At 48.0% G+C, this 19,677-nt stretch overlaps 1 protein-coding gene across 1 annotated transcript in view; it reads right to left on the reverse strand.

Annotated features, from left to right (window-relative positions):
- RBL (Transducin/WD40 repeat-like superfamily protein) overlaps positions 1-19,677 on the reverse strand; it is a 54,283-nt gene that overhangs the window by 14,533 nt on the left and 20,073 nt on the right. The gene's annotated exons all lie outside the window — the stretch shown is intronic.

A 19,677-nucleotide genomic window follows, 5' to 3' on the forward strand; every position in this document is an offset into this window, starting at 1 on the left:
CTAAAAAAGCAAACTATCGCTATTCGAGGTGCAGTTAAGTTTGCGAAATTCCTTGGGATAGATCCCTCCACCTAAGGAATTTGGACTGATATACAAAAACTCTTGAAAGGAAGGAATGTCAGGAACGAAGAGGTCATCTACAAAACGTCTCACATTACAAAGTTTGTGAAGAAAGACTGGACAAGTATTAGCAGAAATAAGGCGTTCCATAAAATCAAACTCATAAGTAAAAAGATAAAAATTAGCAAGAAAGACGGCACAATTGGTACCCATGGGAATACCAATTGCTTGCTTAAATAAAGAGTTGCCTAAGGATATATAAAGGTTATCTAGGAGAAAATCTAGCCAAGTACAAATGTCATCTTTGTCTACAATTTTGATGTGGGGGTCTAAGCTGAAAGTGGCTGACATTCAGGTAGGAGTCTGGTTGTGTGACGTGTAAAGACAAGGTCCAAGAAGGAATTGATCACTAACCTGGATTTATGGGTCTAAAGGAGGTCTTTATCTTGGTGGTATGGGACGCTAGGCATAGTCACAAGGAACGGGGGACGGGGACGGGGACGGGGCGGGGGACGGCCATAAGTAGGGAACGGGGACGGGGGAGGGAACGGCACTCAAAAAATACTTTTTTTTAAATTTTTCTACTCTGCACTTATTCTACTTTGGAAGTACATCAAAATGAGCACAAATTTACACTAAAATGGTAAGATTTTGAGTCATATTAATAATTAAGTAGATACAAAATGAGTCATGACTCAAGAGTCAGGACTAAGCCTTAAGGAGGCAAAATACAAGGACGGACTCAAATGAGTCAATGACAAAAAAGTGCTGAAGACTAGAGGCTAAAGGCTAGAGCTAAGTAGTAAGGCCCATGAATCATGATCCATGAATGATCATCCACGTGAAGTGCTCGCCTCATGGTCATGGGTAGCTTGTGCCAAAGAAGCATCAAGCTCATCCTCAGTCTCATCCTCATTGGCATGCCGCTCCTGCACCTCATCCTCCCGTTGCTCTTCTTGTTGACTCATCTCCCACTCGGTGAAGGAATCTGCCTTCTTGGTCACGCTCTTGCAAAGCATTCGCAAGTTCGCGCTGACGAGGTCATTGGCACGCTCGACTCCGAGTCGGTTCCTCTTCCTAGAGGCAATGTGGCTGTAGGTACTCCAAAGTTGCTCCAAGCAAGAGGAGCTGACGGCCTGGCTAAGTATGCGGATGGCAAGCTGTTGAGCTCCGGTCCATCTGAACCAAAGTCCTCCCACCATAGAGCAGCACCAACTTTGGAGCGGTCAACCTGTGCATCATGACAGCCATAGGAGCCATGAAATGACCTGTACATCGAAAGCTGGTCCCTGATCTTGCGCCTAACCGATGCATCAGGCACAAGACGATCCAAGATGATCCTCCATCCAGCGCTCACCTCCCGGTCGCTCTCCTGCTTGTTGCCTTGGAATTCTGGGTCCACCACATAAGCTGCTGCATGCAATGGAGAGTAGTAGGAATTCCACCTTCCTAGACACAAGGCATGGATCTCCTCGTATCTGTCTTCGTCAGGCACGAAGTCTTTCAACTTCTCTATCATGCGATCCATGGCCTCGTAGACCTTGCCTATGCATGGCTGCATAGCGTCTACAATCCTCAACAGGTGGACTATGGGCCTCACCATAGCATCTGTGGTCTTCACACACTCCCACCAAGAGGCGTCATCCGCCCGTAGCCTACACTCTTGGCCAGTGTTTGTATGGGACTCTTGCATGGCGACAAACTCGTCGCTAAAGAAAAGCCCCCTCAAAGCACCACTACAATCCTTCAACCGGCCCAACATGAGAAAGTTGTAGGCAAACCGGGTGTCGGAATATTTGAGGAGAGAGAGACAGGACCTCTTGTTGAACTCATGCCGAAGTCTTTGGTGGTTGAGGACAAAGGAGACCATGGTGTTGGCCTCCTCAATGAGCGGGCTGATCCATGGTAATGCCCCGATGTCCTTGAGGAGGTTGTTTAGGCAATGAGCCATACAAAAGGACACCGTGACATGTCCATACATACTTTGGAGAATAGCTCCCGCCGCCCTATTGGAAGGCTCCCCATCCGCAACAAAGCCCACTACATGCTCGGGGCCAACGATCTCCATGGTGGTAGCCCACTCCGCCGCAAGCACATCCACGCTCTTCCCAGTGCCGGATGCATCATGAGATGAGATGAAGTACATCTCTCCGCGGGAATATGCAACCATGCCGTAAATACTCCTCTTGTGGGTGTCACTCCATCCATCCACAATGAGGGAGACTCCGTTCCTCTCCCATTGCCGCTTTGTGTTGTCGGCCGCTTGCTCTACAATGCGCTTCTCCTTGTCGAGCAATGTAGTGCGCAAGCTCTCAGATGAGGGGAGCGTATAGGTTGAGCCATACTCCCCAATCTTCTTAACCATTACCTTGAAGTATTCCGACCTATTCAAGAAAGTAATTTACTAATGAGAAGGGGACTAGGATGATGAAAACATGAATGATGAATTGGCAATGATCGATTGCACTTACCTAGCCACTTGAAAGGCAATGTGGTCGTGGAAGAAGAAGCGGGCCACCGCCATATCCACCTCCTCCTTCAACTTGGGGTTCCAATTCTCCCTAAGTGTAGATTGTCGCCGCGGGCCACGTAATGATTGAGAGGCCGTGGAGATGGAGGGTGCCGGTGTCGTGGATGGAGTAACATTCCGACTTGATGGTGAAGGTGATGGTGTGCATGATCCTGATCCACCACATGACTCCATGGTAGAGGCTTGAGTTCCTCTCCCCATCGTCGCGGGATCCACGGCCACTCGTGGTGTCCTTCTTGTCGCTTCGACCGCTTCGTAGACGCTAAGCTTGTCAAGAAGTTCCCGTCCCTTCTCGGGCGTGACATTCGTGCAAAACCTCACCTCATGCCCACTCTCATGCAAGAGGTGGGCTGGCACTTTGTCCCGTTCGCCGGTACGGGCAAAGCTTGCATACCCATGGCCGAGAACCGCCTCCATGAACAGATGTGGTGTAGTTTACCTCCTCCCACCATGTCCATCCCGTTGTCCTTCTACGAAAAGCCCCGGCACGTGAGAAGGATGCCATGGTTGAAGATGGCTTGACTCTTGAGCCTTGAGGAATGAGAGAGAGAGAGAGCCTTGAGGAATGTGAGAGAGAGAGAGAGAGAGAGAGAGAGAGAGCCTAGAGGCTTGGAAGTTGGAAGACTCAAGAGGCTTGAGGGAGAGGTGTGTAACACGCGGAAGCTCTGGGAAGTCTTCTTTCAGCCCTAAACACTCTTGGAAACCTTCTGATGCAAAAACGCACCATTTGATGCAAAAACGCAGGTAGAGAGAGAGTAGAGAGAGATGAGTGAGAAGTGCTGGAAATTCAGTATATACTATGGTACAAAAAGGGTACATATCTTGCAGCCCTTGGCTGCCTTCCTGAAAAGGTGGTTAACCCTAAAATCTGTCCCCTATGGGACCTCTAAGGATCCAAACCCCTAGTGGGATTGAATGAATAAGACATTGAGCAAGGGGGGCTATTTATAGCCCCTTGGAATAAATGGTGAACTGGCCGACTGCTGGTCGGCCAGTTACAAGTTCATTAAAGTCTCTTTAATGCAGCCCGACTGGATCTTATCCATGTTCTTGATGCGCTTGCTGCTGTCCACTCTGCTGACTTCAGCCGACAGCTATTCTGGCAACCAACATTCTCTTTCTTGCAGCCGACAGCCCTTGTCTAGATTCATGCGCTTCAACCGTCTGCTTCCCTCCATGATCCCACTTGTCCTGCTCCATGCTCACCTCAGATGCTACACCTAAAGCTCCTACATTCTGGTTCTACCTATCTTCTACTGGTTCATGGTCTTTATCTGTTTGCCTCTTCTGGATCTAGCCCTGAGAATGTCCATGGCATCTGTGATGCACATGACAAGGTGAGAGCCTAGGCCCTAGAGCTTGGAACTTGAAAGTTGGAAGAGAGAAGATTCAAGAAGCTTGCGCCTTGAAAGCTTGAGCAATGAGCCTTGAGAGTTATGAACTTGTGTGTGCTTGTAGCCTTGTAGAGGTGGGCTCTTATATAGATAGGTAAGAGAGAGAGAGGAAAGCCTCAAGGGCAAGAGAGAGAGAGAGGGCCAAGGCCCAACAGCCATAAACAGCTAGAAGAGCCCAGGCCCAATAGCCATAAACGGCTATGAAGGGGCAGTCAGGCGGCAGGCAGGCACAACGGCCAAAAACGGGCACAGGCGCAGGCGCAACGGCTCTCTGCCGTCCCCGCACGTCCCCGTCCCCGACAGCCGTCCCTTGCGCCGTCCCCGGTTTGAAACGCCCGTAGGGGGACGTCCGTCCGTCCCCGTCCCTGAGCCGTCCCAGCGTTCCTAGGCTCCGTCCCCGCCGTCCCCTGTGACTATGACGCTAGGATATGCTGCATATAGGATTTCTGGATGCATCCATACTTCTGTTTGGGTGTTAGTTGACTGAAGGTCAGACGTGTTGACTTTTGAATCAATTACAAGGAAGAGAGAAAAATGGATTGGAGATTGCAGATCATTGGAGTGCTCTTGCAGATTGATTTGATCTAGGATTCGGATGGTAAAACTCTTTGTTTCGTCACTCGTATCAAGAAACTGTTATGTTTTGCCTATTCTGAGTGGTGTTGGGAAACCAGCTGAGTTACCAGTGGATCTTGAGACGCCTGCATATATTCTGTAGAGATCCATCTCAGAGGGTGTATAACTAATGGTCTTTCAGTGGATTTCATGGACATTTATTGTAATGTGCGGAAGCTTCGGAGAAGGATCGGTACTTCAAAACTCAGAAATCAGCACTCTTTTCGCGACGGAATTAACGCACAAACTAAAAGGAGATGTGCAGAAAATAGAGAGAGAAGGGGGAGATGGAGAGGACACAGTATTGGGTCCCAATTACCCTCTGTAGGGCCCCCACTACGGATGGTGTATTTGCTTTATTAGAATGATGTAAATCTGAAAACAAATACAGAAACTTGACCTTTCTTGGCTGGAAAATCCTGCCCTTGACCTTCAGAAGTCCACCCCTTTGCTTGGCAATCTCCTTGGCTTGACTGGCCCTTGATTGGCTTGAGCACTTGGTGAAAACTAAGATGAATTATGGGATTGTGGCTTCCTCTATTTATACTTCCCATCATGAGCTGTCGGCCAGCTGATAAACAGGCAGCCAGCATCATATTTCCACGACTGAGTAAATTCAGCAATAAATACTGAATTAAATCCCCAAAAATGCTGGAAAAATCCCATAATGTCTGCGCATCTCTTCCTGGCTGGCTGGACATCAGGCACCTGCTTCTGAAGGGCTGGACACATCTTTTGTCCACAATCCCAGGGTTGGGCAGCCTGTATGGGCTGCCCCATACATGCCCTACAGCCATATAAAGGCTGTAATCTCCTAGAGATTGCCTGATCTGTGCCCTAGGGCTGTCCTACAGCCCCTCCATGGCTGGGCCTTCCTGGCCCTCATGGGGGTGGTTCTACACCATTCCCGTGCCCACACTCAGATCCGGGGTAGCCCTATGGGCTGGCCCCTTGTCCTAAACCTAATCTATTCAGTGATCTGGCATCCGGTACCAAACCAGATACACAGAACCACTGACATCATTCTGGAGGGAGACTCACAGCGCGGACTGGCACTGTTTCATGTGCAGGACAGTGCACACTTGACCTTGGACTCATGTGCAGGACAATGCACACCTGACCTGGGACGACTGAGATGGATCCCTGGCTGACTCGTCCCGGACTGGGCTCACATGGGACCAGTTCACCATCCCAGGTCCTGCACCTTCTGTACAGAAATGTCTACGTGGCATCCAAGTGCGGGATGCACGTGACATCCCCTTCTGCTTAACTTGACGGAAGCTGCATAGCCTCCAAATAATCCGTCAATAATGCCAGATAGTCTTCGAAAAATTCTTTGTCGAGCCATACCGCTTCATGAGTTCTTCGGTCCTGAAACTTCGTGAGAAACTGTCGTAGTCTTCGGCCTGAGCCATGCTTGAAACGGTGCAGAAGGATCTGTTCTGGAACCATTACTTCTGCTTCATCAATAATGTCTGGTTCCGCTTCGTCTTTGACCTCTGAAGGGGGTGGACCTGCATATGGCTTTAACCAACTGACATGAAATACATCGTGCATAGTCCAACTCGGAGGTAGCTTTAACTGCATAGACATCTCATTAATCTTTTTCCGGATGGGAAATGGTCCGAAGCTCCTGAAAGACAACTTTGGGCATCGCTTGCCCACCTGCTTCAATCTTTGCTTCATAATCCGAAGATACACCCAATCCCCTTCCGAAAACTTCATGTCCCTTCGGTCTTTATTGGCCTGTCGAGTGTAGGCCTCTTGCGCTTTAGCCAATCTGTCTTTAACGGACTCTAGGATCTCCTGGTAAGACTCCGTCACTCTGTTCGCCTCCGGTACTGAAGACGAAGTCCTGGTTAACGACGACTGGAAAGGCCTTCCAAACGCTGCCTCATATGGAGTCCTGCCAATAGCTGAAGAAAAAGAGTCATTCAAAACAGCTTGAACTAAAGGCAAAAACGATTCCCACTTACCTTGCTGATCGTGGACATAACACTTCAGCACATCAAAGGCCAACTGGTTGTATATCTCTGTCTGGCCATCTGTCTGTGGGTGGAATGCACTGGAAAAATTCAACTTAGTACCAAAATTATCAAACAATGCCCTCCAAAAATGACTGGTAAACTTGGCATCTCGGTCTGACACTATGGTCCTAGGAATCCCGCCAATCGGATACCAATGCCAAATGAATAGCTGGGCAACATCCTCGGCGGTCACATTGGCCCTGCAAGGAATAAGCATAACAAATTTGCTGAACCTATCAATAATAGTTAAACACTGCGTATTACGCTTACTCGGACTGGGAGGTAGATTTGTGACAAAGTCCATCGAAATGTCCTGGAAAGGACCCTCAGGAATTGGCAAAGGCTGTAACAACCCTATCTTCTTTCCACGAGGAGCTTTCACCTTTTGACAAATGTCACAGCGTTGTACATATGTAAACACATCACGCCTCATCTTTGGCCAATAGTATTGCCGTTCTAATTTCTCCAGAGTCGAATTCATGCCCCTATGACCACCTGTAATGGCGTCATGGGCATCATGGAGAAGAGCTGCCCGGAATGATTTCATGACACATAGTCGGCCTTTGTAGAAAAGCCAACCATCGCGTATCAGAAAATGGCATGGTCCGGTGGCATCCAATGCCTGTTCCCACTGTGTACCGAATTCCTCGGAATCCGCGTACTTGTGCTTCATGTCTTCTAGTCCTGTACCAACAAGGTCAAGTCTAGTGGTCTGAATCGCAGATACTTGTCCCTTCCTGCTCAAAGCATCGGCCACTGGATTGGCCTTTCCTGGAAGGTACTCAATCATACCACCGAACTGCTGGAATATCTGACTCCAGCGGTGTTGTCGATCACTCCACTGTGCACTTGGCATCGTCTGAATCCAGCGCAATGCCTGATGGTCAGAGCGAACCTCGAAGTCACGGCCATACAGGAAATGTTTCCAATGTTTCAAGGCTTGTATAACTGCTAGGAGTTCACGATCATAGACCGAGTAGTTCTTTTCAGCGGGCAGTAACTTACGAGACATGTAAGCTACCGGATGACCATTTTGTTGCAATACACCTCCAATTGCGATGTTGCTCGCATCGGTGATCACTTGAAATGGTTCGTCCCACGAGGCAAGGGCTAAACAAGGCGCTTCTGATAAAGCCACCTTGAGGTTCTGGAATGCCTCCAACGCTCGTGGAGTCATTCGAATCTTTTGCCTTCTTGTTTTCACTCCCTTTAGCAGATCGGTGAGGTCTGCCGAGAGATCAGAAAACTTGTCAATGTGGGTGGAATATGCCTGGCATATACCCACAAATAATCTAATGTCATAAGCGGTCTGAGGTACTTCCCAGTTAACAATCTCGGCCACTTTAGCCGGATCAAGTCGAATGCCTTCAGCACTAATTATATATCCCAAGTAATGTACCTGGAACAGATAAAATTCTGACTTCTTTTCATTGACATAGAGCTCGTTGCTTTCCAGCAACTTAAGGACTTTCTCCACATCAATGTCATGCTGCTCAACTGTAGCTGAAAATATGAGTATGTCGTCCAGAAATATGAACACACACTCTCCAATCAACTCCCGGAAAATACGCATCATCATGCGGTTAAATGTAGCTGGGGCGTTCGTCAATCCAAATGGCATAACCACAAATTCATAGTGGGCCCGTTCTGTACGGAAGGCTGTCTTGGGGATGTCCCCCTCTACAATCCGTACCTGGTGGTACCCACTCTTTAAATCCAGTTTGGAGAACACCTTAGCTCCATTCAGCCTCTCGAGAATATAGTCAATTCGAGTCTTCTTGACAAACAAGATCGGTGCTGCAAATGGCGACACGCTGGGGCGGATGAAGCCAGCTTGCAACAATTCTTGGAGTTGGCGGTCCAACTCCGATTCCATTGCCTTAGAAAGGCGATACGGAAACTTGCTCGGGGGTTCCGAGCCTGGGAGGAGGTCAATCTTGTGATCCTCTGGTCTGGACGGGGGGAGCTGGTTAGGGAGACTGTCCTGAAGAAAAATCTTCTGGAACTTTTCATGGAGAACCGAGTACTTCTCGGAAGCACTGGCCACCGTCTGGGCTGTCTGGATGTAAATCATCGCACACTGTGCGCCTTTCCTGACTGCTCGCTTAGCCTGCAAGTGGCTTATGAGCGGAAAGTTTGGAATACCTGGCTCACACTTAATGGTCACCGGGGTGTTTGACACATTCCGATCGATCTGGAACGTGTGCTTGTCCCACTTGACATCAGGAAGAAACTTGTGAAACCACTGGATACCCAAAATTATGTCTGCTCCTACAAGAGGGACAACCATAAAGTCACGCACACACTCTATGCCCTAAATCACTAACTTAGCACCTAGAGCTTCATACTTGACGCTCGTTGTCATACCTGTGCTAAAACCCTCAACTTGTTTGTCCACCGGAGTCAGCTCGAAACGGGCACGCCTAGCGGCCTGTTCCGTGATCACATCCTCCGTGCTGCCGCTGTCAAACAAGACAACGACTCTCTGGCCACCTATGTAGCCAAAGGACTTGAGTAATTCGTTGCGCTCATACTCCTGGTCATGGGCGCCCTTCTGCTTATCTTCGAGCTCCCAGCTAATAATTGCTCCAACTGAAGCACCGGGGGTTGAAGAACTAGGGGTAGCCGCTGGGGTCTGTGTGGGAGTTGTGCTCACCACGGAAGCTGTGGAGGCGGCGGCGGCCTTTGGAGGCTTCTTCGGACAATCCCGAGAAGTATGTCCTTTTGTGTGACAAAAGAAACATCTACCCTCCTTGTACTGAGAAAGCTCCTCAGCACTCAACTTGCCACCTGTCTTGCCTCCCTCCGCTTTCTTGTCTGGAGTAAGCTTAGACGCATTGTTCGAGTTCTTGGAGCCAGAGGCTCCCGGGCTCTGTCCTGGGGAAGACCCCGTCTGGTTCTGGCTTTTGCCCCCCGAGGCGTTAGCCTTGGGAGAAGCCGGCTGGGAAGTCTTGGGCTTGCTACCATTGTGTTTCATTTCTGCACTCTGCGCAAGCGAGAGTGCGTCCTCAAAGGTGGCTGGCCTAAACATACGCACCTCCCATTGGATTTGCGTGTCCAGGCCATACAAAAACTGCCCTTTCTTGTCCGTATCAAATAAGCCTAATTGCAGACACAAGGTCGAAATTTTATTGGCAAACTGAAGGACTGGTTGCGCGTTCTGACGCGCTCCCCTGAACTCGTCTTCGAGTCGCTCAAGGTAGTGGGGGGGTAGAAACCGCTGCTTAAGGTCGCGGACGAACTCGTCCCACACATAAGCTGCCATACCTGCTCTGGTGTGGGCATGAGCCCACTGAGTCCACCAAGGAATGGCCTCACCTTCCAAGTACCAACTAGCTAAGATCACTTTGTCAGTATCTGTTTTCCTAAGTGCGGCAAAGTAAGCTTCAAATTGATGTAACCATGAATAAAGAGTAGTGGGATCGAGTTTACCATTATACTTACTGAAATTCATTTTCTCGGGAAAATGATTCGAGGGCGCCGCCGGTGTCAATCTGGCGTCCAAAGCTCTGAGGTAACGCTCGTGTTCCACTCGTCGCATGGCGTCGTCTTCTCGTTGTCGAATCTCCAATGCACGCATCTACATCTCAAGCAAGGAGCTTGGCTGCGGCTGTGACCCCGCGAGAGGGTCCCTGACGAGGATCTGGTATCTGGGATACGGAAGGAGAGGGAGGAGGAGATGGAAAACGCGACGCTGGAGAGCGAGAACGCTCCTCCAGAGCCAAAATCCGCGCCTTCTGCTCATCCAACTTGGTTGTCTGGTCTGCGAGATTGCTCGCATCATCTGCTGGAACATGTCTGTGACACTCAAGCCGAGTCCTAGCTAGGCTGCCTGGTGCACTCTGGTCCCATGGTTCTGGTTCTCTCTCGTCGCCGAAACTCGCCATGGGTCCCCACCACGGATGGTGTATTTGCTTTATTAGAATGATGTAAATCTGAAAACAAATACAGAAACTTGACCTTTCTTGGCTGGAAAATCCTGCCCTTGACCTTTTCAGAAGTCCACCCCTTTGCTTGGCAATCTCCTTGGCTTGACTGGCCCTTGATTGGCTTGAGCACTTGGTGAAAACTGAGATGAATTATGGGATTGTGGCTTCCTCTATTTATACTTCCCATCATGAGCAGTCGGCTAGCTGATAAACAGGCAGCCAGCATCATATTCCCACGACTGAGTAAATTCAGCAATAAATGCTGAATTAAATCCCCAAAAATGCCATAATGTCTGCGCATCTCTTCCTGGCTGGCTGGACATCAGGCGCCTGCTTCTGAAGGGCTGGACACATCTTTTGTTGGGCAGCCTGTATGGGCTGCCCCATACATGCCCTACAGCCATATAAAGGCTGTAATCTCCTGGAGATTGCCTGATCTGTGCCCTAGGGCTGTCCTATAGCCCCTCCATGGCTGGTGGGTTCAGCCTGGGCCTTCCTGGCCCTCATGGGGGTGGTTCTACACCATTCCCGTGCCCACACTCAGATCCGGGGTAGCCCTATGGGCTGGCCCCTTGTCCTAAACCTAATCTACTCAGTGATCTAGCATCCGGTACCAAACCAGATACACAGAACCACTGACATCATTCTAGAGGGAGACTCACAGCGCGGACTGGCACTGTTTCATGTGCAGGACAGTGCACACCTGACCTTGGACTCATGTGCAGGACAATGCACACCTGACCTCGGACGACTGAGATGGATCCCTGGCTGACTCGTCCCGGACTGGGCTCACATGGGACCAGTTCACCATCCCAGGTCCTGCACCTTCTGTACAAAAATGTCTACGTGGCATCCAAGTGCGGGATGCACGTGACATTTATTCTTCTGTGAAAGGTTGGTTTTTGTGTCGCATATCGCTAGCATTTTAAATATTTAGGATCCGCAGATGTAACATGCAACGGAAGTATTCATGATTAAGGATCCTGTCACACAAGTCTCACACTGCCTATCTGATTAACTCTAAGACACGTGCGATGTGTGTGAGGATATTGGGAGTGAATCCAATTACTTATGTGTGTGGGGATATTGAGAGTGAATCCAATTAATTATTGTGTGTGAACCTTTTCTTGGCTGGAAAATCCCTGCCCTTGACCTTCAGTTCTCCACCCCTCTGCTTAGCAATTCCCTTGGCTTGTCTAGCCCTTGATTTGCTTGAGCTCTTGGTGAATAATGAGATGAATGAATGGGATTATGGCCTCCACTATTTATACTACTTCCCAACAGCAGTCAGCCAGTAGATAAACAGGCAGCCAGCACCAATGTCCCATGACTTGTGAAAAGTCAGCAATAAATGCTGGAAAAATCACCAAAAATGCTGCGCATTACTCCCTAGATGGCTGGGCATCATGCGCCTGCTTCCAGAATGCTGGGCACAGCCTTTGCCCACAATCCAAGGGCTGGGCAGCCTGTATGAGCTGCCCAATACTTGCCCTACAGCCATATAAAGGCTGTAAACTCCTGGAAATAGCCTTATCTTTGCCCTAGAGCTGTCCTACAGCCCCTCCATGGCTGGTGGGTTCAGCCTGGGCCTTCTTGGCCCTCATGGGGGTGGTTCCACACCATTCCCATGCCCACAGTAAGTTCCGGGGTAGCCCTATGGGCTGGCCCCTTGTCCTAACCACTATCTACTCAGTGATCTGGCATCCGGTACCATACCAGATACACAGAACCACTGACATCATTCTAGAGGGAGACTCACAGCGCGGACTGGCACTGTTTCATGTGCAGGATAGTGCACACCTGACCTTGGACTCATGTGCAGGACAATGCACACCTGACCTCGGACGACTAAGATGGATCCATGGCTGACTCGTCCCGGAATGAGCTCACATGGGACCAGTTAACCATCCCAGGTCCTGCACCTTCTGTACAAAAATGTCTACGTGGCATCCAAGTGCGGGATGCACGTGACATCCCCTTCTGCTTAACTTGACGGAAGATGCATAGCCTCCAAATAATCCATCAATAACACTGGATAGTCTTCGAAAAACTCTTTGTCGAGCCATACCGCTTCATGAGTTCCTCGGTCCTGAAACTTCGTGAGGAACTGTCGTAGTCTTCGGCCTAAGCCATGCTTGAAACAGTGCAGAAGGATCTGTTCTGGAACCATTACTTCTACTTCATCAACAATGTCTGGTTCCGCTTCGTCTTTGACCTGTGAAGAGGGTGGACTTGCATATGGCTTTAACCAACTGACATGAAATACATCGTGCATAGTCCAACTCGGAGGTAGCTTTAACTGCATAGACACCTCATTAATCTTTTTCCGGATGGGAAAAGGTCCGAAGCTCCTGAAAGACAACTTTGGGCATCGCTTGCCCACCTGCTTCAATCTTTGCTTCTCCTTCTGAAAATTTCATATCCCTTCAGTCTTTATTGGCCAGTTGAGTGTTAGAAATAATGTCCTGACATTATTATGGGCAGTGGCCAATGTATTAGGACCGGCCGGGCACTTTTTACTCACTTTAAGTGAGGTTTTTTCCCCGCGCCCAATAAGGCGCCCAACTTACCGTTATGTGAAACGGGCACCAGTTAGGGTTATTATATGCCCTAAGTTTTGTAACAAACTTATCTTCATTATTTGAGTTCCATCGTTTTGCTCCTTGCCTCCACACGTTTTGCTTCTGTTTGTTCGCGTGCTCCACACCGTCTCTTACTCACAATTGGTATCAGAGCAGGTTGTTGTTCCTGCTCCCGCCTTCCCTACTGCTGGTGAAGCACTTTCGTCGCGAAGAAACACCTCTATTGTGCTGGTCGCCTGCTTCTGGTGCTGAAAAACAGGTCGCCCTCCTTCTACAGACCTGGGCGACTGCTTTCTGTGTGTCTCGGGCACTGTTCTGGTGCAAAAAGCAGTGCTGGTCGTTTTTCTACAGGCCGTACAGCATCTGTGCAGCACGTGTGGCTGCTGGCTGCTGTTTTTCTGTTCGTACAGGTCTGTACGACCAGTTTTGCTGCTGTTTTCTGATCGTACAGCAGCCGTACAGCTGTCGTACAGCTCTATCTGCTGTTTTCTGTCTGTACAGTTCTGTACAGCACCTGCTGGTTGCTGTTTGCTGTCCGTACAGCCTTCCGTACAGCATTGTACCGTCTTCTGCATCAGTTCGTACTCAGCAATCTGCAGCAGCAACTCGGGTGAGTCTACCTGCTGTATTTTGGAGCTTAACTGTGAATTTTGTCAGCAAATCAAGTCCGAAATTTGGGGCTTTTGCTGTTTTTATGTTGTTGCACAATCTGTGACAGCTCCCACAGGTTTTTTGTGGGAATCAAAGAAATTTGAGCCACCAGAAATTTGGGGCTTTTGTTGCTGTGCTGTCTATCTGTGTGAAACAGACAGTCTCGAGCAATATTTGTGGACTCTTGTGCAGTCAGTCTCTTTTGCAGGTTACAGTTTGCTCTCATGGCACAGAACACTGCTGATGTGTTTGGGTTTTTAGCCCAGGAAGATAAGTTGGATGGAACCAACTATTCCCTGTGGAGCTTTATGCTCAGGAATCTGCTAGTTGCAAAGAATTTGTGGAATTATGTAAGTGGAGCTGAGGCAAGGCCTATGCATGTGGCCCCAGCTACCCCTCCACAACATGGCAGGCAGCAGGTTGTACCACCAGCTCCTCAGGCACCTACACAGGAACAAACTAGGTGGGATTCCAGGGATGCTCAGGCACTCTCTTTGATTGCACTTTCAGTTAAGAGGTCCATTATTCCGCATATCCGTTCATGCAGGACATCTCAGGCTGCATGGGATACTTTGGAGCACATGTATCACGCTCGCAATGAGGCTAGAGTTGCCTTTTTGAAGCGGGAACTATCACACTTGTGCATGGATGAGGGTGATTCTATGCAGGATCATCTTACGAAGATTCAGGATTTGAGAGAACAGCTCTTGAATATTGATGAAATCATTTCTGATGCTGAGATGGTCACCACTACACTTAACTCTTTGCCGAGCTCTTATTTGGGTTTTCATACATCTCTTCACTTGTCCATGAGGGGTAATCCAGTCCCTCTATCCTTTCAGGATTTGGTTGGACTTTTGCTGCAGGAAGAGCAGACTCGGAAAAATGTCATGCAAAGAGGTGGTGAGCAAGCATTATTTGCCAAGAACAAGGGCAAAGGAAAATCTGGTGCATATAAGCCTAAGTCAGAATCAGGACAGCCATCTAGTAAAGAGAAGGATGATGCACAGAAACCTAAAAAGAAGGGTAAGTGCCATTACTGCAAGAAGCCAGGTCACTATATTCATGAATGTCATAAGAGGATAGCCAAGGAAAAGAAGAAAGAGTCTGGTAATTCAGTTGAAGACTCTTCAGATGTGGATAACAAGAAAGATGATGCCACAGTCAATCTTGTGGAAGAGGATTGGTGCTTCTTTACTTGCAGCTATGATCCCTCAAATCAGGTACATTCACTCAGTGTGAGTGAAAGTGGTGATGTATGGTTCTTTGACAGTGGTGCCTCAAGGCACATCACGTCCAGAAAGGATTTGTTTGGCAAGATGGTACCTTCTTCATGTGGCAGAAAGGTTACGTGTGCAAATAATGCTTCTTATCCAGTTCAGGGCACAGGGGATGTTATGCTTACAGCCATTAATGGCTCCGAATTTCTCCTTCAGGATGTATTGTATGTGCCTGGGATAAAGAAGAATCTTCTCTCAGTGTCTTCTTTTGCAAAGAGAGGGCTGGTTGTTTCCTTTGAGGATACTAAATGTATGGTCCGTGACAGGGAAAGTGACTTTGCTTTGGTTGCTACAGGGACCTTATGTCGCGGTTTGTACCGTCTTGATCCTTATGAGAGGCACAGTGCATGTGTTGTTTCTACCTCTACATCTGCTATGCAGGATGCAGAGTTGTGGCATGCCAGGTTTGGGCATGTAAATTATGGCAGTCTCATGGCACTTCAGAAGCTGAAAATGGTAGATGCCCTACCTAATTTAGAGACTCCTCCCAGACATGTGTGTGAGGGATGTATTTTGGGAAAGATGCATCGTCAAGCTTTCAAAAAGGATAGAGTTGTTAGAGCTGCCCGCAAATTGCAACTCATTCACAGTGATGTATGTGGTCCAATGAGGACACAATCCTTGGGAGGTCATTGGTATTTTGTTACTTTTATTGATGACTTTTCCAGATATGCCTGGGTGTATGCTTTGAAGAACAAATCTGATGTCTTTATGCATTTCCGACATTATGTCAACATGGTTGAAAATGCAACAGGACAAAAAGTGCAGACTCTCAGAACTGACAGAGGGGGGGAATACTTATCTAAAGTATTTGATGCTTTTTGTTTAGAGAAGGGCATAGTACACCAGTGTACTACACCATATACACCTCAGCAGAATGGTGTGGCCGAACGAAAGAATAGGTCACTCATGGAGATGGCCAGGTGTATGCTGAAAGCAAAGGGATTGCCACATAAATTTTGGGTGGAAGCTCTTATGTGTGCCACTCATGTGTTGAACAGGTGCCCTACAAAGGCACTCAGATCTGTTACACCCTATGAAGCTTGGTTTGATCGGAAACCTAGTGTTGATTATTTTCGTGTGTTTGGTTGCTTGGCTTATGCACATGTACCACAGGAGCTTCGTGGGAAGCTTGATGATAAAGCCATAAAGTGCATATTTGTTGGCTACAGCAGTCAAAGTAAAGGGTACCGTCTCTATAATCCTGTCACACGCAGGATTTTTGTGAGCAGAGATGTTGTTTTTGCAGAGAATTCAGCACAACCCATTGCTGAATTTAAATTTCAGCAACCTCAGGAGTCTTTTGATGTATTTGAAGGGTTGATACCCATTGGCATAGGAACCACAGCTGATATACCGGCTGAATTTCAGAATTTGCAGCCACCACCTCGTGTGTTTGATGCTTTAAATCAGCCCCAGGCTGAGCCTGACATACAGCAAGCAGAAGAGGATATTGTTGTACAAGAGAGGACAGCTTTGCAAGAAGCTAGAACCATTCCTCGTTGGGCTATACAGACTCTTCAAGAGAGTAGACTTGCTGCTCCATTACCAGGTAGGACACGTAGGAGTACACGTGAGGCTGAAAGCTCTCACTTTTCAGAGTCAGCTTGGGTGAGTTCTATTATGGATGAAGAGGAACCTGAGAGTTTTGAAGATGCAAGTGAAAATCAGCATTGGATGCAGGCCATGCAAGCTGAATTGGATTCTATTGATAAGAATCATACATGGGATTTGGTGGATTTGCCTCCTGGCAAGAAGGCAATTGGTACAAAGTGGGTTTATAAGGTTAAACGCAAACCAGATGGTACCATTGACAGGTACAAAGCAAGGCTGGTTGCTAAGGGCTATGCTCAGAAAAAGGGCATAGATTATGAAGAAACTTTTGCCCCCACTTCTCGGATGACCACCATCCGTGTTGTTGTTGCTATGGCTGCACATTATGGCTGGTTTGTACATCAGTTGGATATAAAAACAGCCTTTTTGAATGGTGATCTTGAGGAAGAGGTTTAAGGGATACAACCTCTTGGTTTTGCTATGTCTGGTCAAGAGCACAAGGTGTGCAAGTTGAGGAAAGCTTTGTATGGCTTAAAACAAGCACCGCGTGCCTGGTATGCAAAGATTGATGCATTTTTGACTAGCCAGGGGTTCACCAACAGTCCAACTGAAAGCACCCTCTACATCAAGAAAGATGGGGGGGATATTTTGATAATCATTCTTTATGTAGATGATATGTTGCTCACAGGTACTGATGCGGATAAAATTTCAGATTTTAAGTCCGAACTCAAATCTGCTTTTGAGATGTCAGATATGGGTATGTTGCACTATTACTTGGGCATACAGTTCATACAAAGTGAGAAGGGTATCTTTATGTTACAGTCGAAGTATGTACAGAGACTGTTGGAAAGATTCAAATTTCAAGATTGTAAGCCTATTTCCACTCCTATGGAACCAGGGCTGAAACTTACAGTACATGATGGCAGTGAATCTTTTGATGCTATTCTCTATTGTCAGGCTGTTGGGTGCCTGATTTACTTGTGCAACACCAGACCGGATATTCAGTATGCAGTATCCCAGGTGAGCAGATATATGCACAGCCCACGGATGCTTCATTGGCAAGCTGTAAAGCGTGTGTTTCGTTACTTGCAAGGCACCAAGTCTTATGGCTTGATGTTTCCCAGGGGGGGTGACTTGCATTTACATGCATACAGTGATTCAGATTGGGCTGGTGACTTCGACACAAGGCAGTCTACCAGTGGTAATTGTTTCTTTTTGGGACACTCATGCATTTCATGGTTGAGCAAGAAACAATCTACAGTAGCTACCTCGTCTTGTGAGGCTGAGTACAGGGCAGCTTTCACAACGACAGTGGAATGTGTTTGGCTACGCAGACTCTTGGCAGATCTTCATCCTTTATTGGAGGAGCCTACTCCGATTCTCACTGACAGTCAGAGTGCTATTGCAATAGCACGGAATCCTGTGTTTCATGCACGAACGAAACACATAGAGATACATTATCATTATGTCAGAGAAAGACTTCATGCAGGGGAGATCAGCATGATCTATTGTCCAACACATGACAATGTCGCAGACATTTTCACCAAAGCTTTACCTCGAGAAAAGTTTGAAGCTTTCCGCAAAGCTTTAGGCTTACTTCCTTTTGGTGATTGACATCATGCCTTGTACCCACATTGGCACTGCAGGGGGGTGTTAGAAATAATGTCCTGACATTATTATGGGCAGTGGCCAATGTATTAGGACCGGCCGGACACTTTTTACTCACTTTAAGTGAGGTTTTTTCCCCGCGCCCAATAAGGCGCCCAACTTACCGTTATGTGAAACGGGCACCAGTTAGGGTTATTATATGCCCTAAGTTTTGTAACAAACTTATCTTCATTATTTGAGCTCCATCGTTTTGCTCCTTGCCTCCACACGTTTTGCTTCTGTTTGTTCGCGTGCTCCACACCGTCTCTTACTCACATTGAGTGTAGGCCTCTTGCGCTTTAGCCAATCTGTCTTTTACTGACTCTAAGATCTCCTGGTAAGACTCCGTCACTCTATTCGCCTCCAATACTGAAGACAAAGTCCTGGTAAACAACGACTGGAAAGGTCTTCCAAACGCTGCCTCATATGGAGTCCTGCCAATAGATGAAGAAAAAAAGTCATTCAAAATAGCTTGAACTAAAGGCAAATACGATTCCCACTTACCTTGCTGATCGTGGACATAACACTTCAGCACATCAAAGGTGTCATGTGCACAGTGTGTATCTACCGTGTATCTACACGCACGCAAGACTAGTTTCTAGGCTTGGGGAAGCTTGGAGCTAGGCAAGCTGATTGACGAGCTGACTTAGGGATATACTAACGGGCGGGCACCCAAATATGGACGGGCGGGCGCCCAAGTGTGGACGCCCGATGACCGGCCAAGAGCCTATAAAAGGGTGGCCAAGGTTAGTTATTGGGATATAGAGTCTCGCGAGTTTGTGAGAGCTCTATGGTTTTGGAGCCTGGATCTAGTGCAGACGTGCACCTGCTTTACGCAGCCAAGACTGGAAGCAATCTCGAGGCCCACGAGGGTAGCTTCGTGGCGGTATGGGACGTCGTGAGGAGGAGATTGGTCGGTACGTCAACCTAGTTAGCTCAGCTCGTGGCTCGGTGGGGACAGCCAAGACTGTGGGCTTGCCCACGGCTGTCATGGTTGGGAGGTGAGTCAGGCCTGCACCCCCTTGTTGTTTGTTTGTTTGTTTGTTTGCAGGTTTTGAGTCTCGTACCAAGAACGATCACGAGGAGATCCGTGGGGATTTGACAGTGGTATCACAGCATACCTCGTGAACGAGCAAGTCGGTAGGTAGAGAAGATGAGGTCGAAGAAAGGTATGTGTTAAAAAAGCTTGCTGTTTTTTCTGTGCATACTGTTGTTTTCAGATTCAGTATGTGTTTTTCTTCATCAAAGAAACCCATGTTGATGGGAGGTGGTAGTCTAAGTAGGGTCGTTTGCTTTGCAAAGAAGAGGAGAGATTCGTTGTGCAGTTGCATGAACGTAGAGAGAGAACAAAAAAAGCATCTTCGTTGCTTTTGGTGGAACGCGAACGGGGGGGAGAGAGAGCGTGAGA

Source organism: Cibotium barometz, chromosome 34 (assembly GCF_041138505.1).
Source record: "Cibotium barometz isolate CiBa-2024 chromosome 34, ASM4113850v1, whole genome shotgun sequence".
NCBI lineage: Eukaryota > Viridiplantae > Streptophyta > Polypodiopsida > Cyatheales > Cibotiaceae > Cibotium > Cibotium barometz.